The sequence below is a fragment of the Echinops telfairi genome, unplaced genomic scaffold, assembly GCF_000313985.2.
Source record: "Echinops telfairi isolate 266 unplaced genomic scaffold, ASM31398v2 ScPeMD7_2565;HRSCAF=3150, whole genome shotgun sequence".
In the NCBI taxonomy this organism is placed as follows: domain Eukaryota; kingdom Metazoa; phylum Chordata; class Mammalia; order Afrosoricida; family Tenrecidae; genus Echinops; species Echinops telfairi.
The window spans coordinates 10423964-10425391 of NW_022106463.1; positions in this window are offsets into that span (position 1 = coordinate 10423964).

The window sequence follows — 1428 nt, forward strand, 5'->3', positions numbered from 1 at the left end:
AGGGTTTATCAGAGCAGGATAGGTGTGTCAGGCAGGGTTCTCTAAGAAACAAAACCAGGACACTTATGGTTATAGATATATAAGAGGATAGGTTTGTACAGCACGAAGGAATATAACAGCTAATTAGTCCACACCGCAGTACAGAGGGTTCAGTTCAACTCACTTCTGTGGAACAATTAATGTACTGGAGTCATTCGACTGATGTGGGCTGCCGAGTCCAAGGTCAAGGAAACAGACAGCAGAGTCCTCCCTCGGGTAAGGCAAACAGAGTCTGCCCACAGGCAGCAGACAGCAGGGCGAGTCACCAACAGTCAGTAGCTTGGGAGCTTAGTGAGGCAGGCCTGGATGGGATATCCAACTCAAGCAATGCAAGGCGACAGGATCCACCAGCCTCGAGCTCAAGTGATTCATGCACCAGCTGTGTGGTGAAGCAAGTCTCAAAGGAGTCTCAAGCTCTGGCGACAGGACCCACGGGTTGGCTTGTCCCACAGGTAGTGTAGCTCACAGGCTGAGGCAGAGAACTAGCTCAATCAACAGCACTCTCCAGCAAGCTCTGATCACCAGGGAGCAAGAGAGAGGGGGCGGGCCTTGCAGAGCCACTTATCTCTTTGCCCTCCAATCAAACTGCAACCTGATTAATCCCACATGTTCCTATTGGCTAAGTTGACACAATAAAAACCTAGCTATAACAATGGGTCACCAGGAAAGAAACTCAATAAGGAATCGCAGCGCTAAACACCACAATTAGCCAACTCAACCTGATTGACATGTAGAGCGCTCTCCACCCAAATGCAAAATGAATCACCTTTCTTTTCAAGTGCACATGGCTCTTATTCAAAAATAGAACACATGCTGGGGCACAAGTTGAGCCTGAGTAAAATAAAACACACAGAGGTCACACAGCTGTCCTTCTCAGACCACCTCGCTGTAAAGCAGGCAATAAACAAAAAGATGATAAAAAACCAAGGGCAAACAATTGGATGATGAATAATGGTCTTTTGCAGAACGAGTGGGTACCAGCCCAAATTAGAGTGGAAATTAGGAAATTTTTAGAAACTAATGAGAATGAAAACACAATGTACCAAAACCTATGGGACACAGCAGAAGCAGTTATCAGAGGTTGTTTGATAGCAATTAATGCACATATGAAAAGGAAGACTGGTGACTGGTACACTGTCACCAAACCTTCAGCATTGCTACGTAGCCCTTGATTAAGCCCCACTAGGCATCCTACACACTTCTCTCCATTGATTTTAGTTCACTTGTTGTTCCCTTGTCCCTGGCTTGGTTCCCCCACCCTTCCTTTCTCCCACTTCCCCTTCTCCCGCATCGCCCCAGAACCATTGATCCCGTTCTTTTCTTTTTTAAAAAAATCATTTTATTGGGGCTTTTTCATACAATTCATCACAACACATACATCAATTGTGT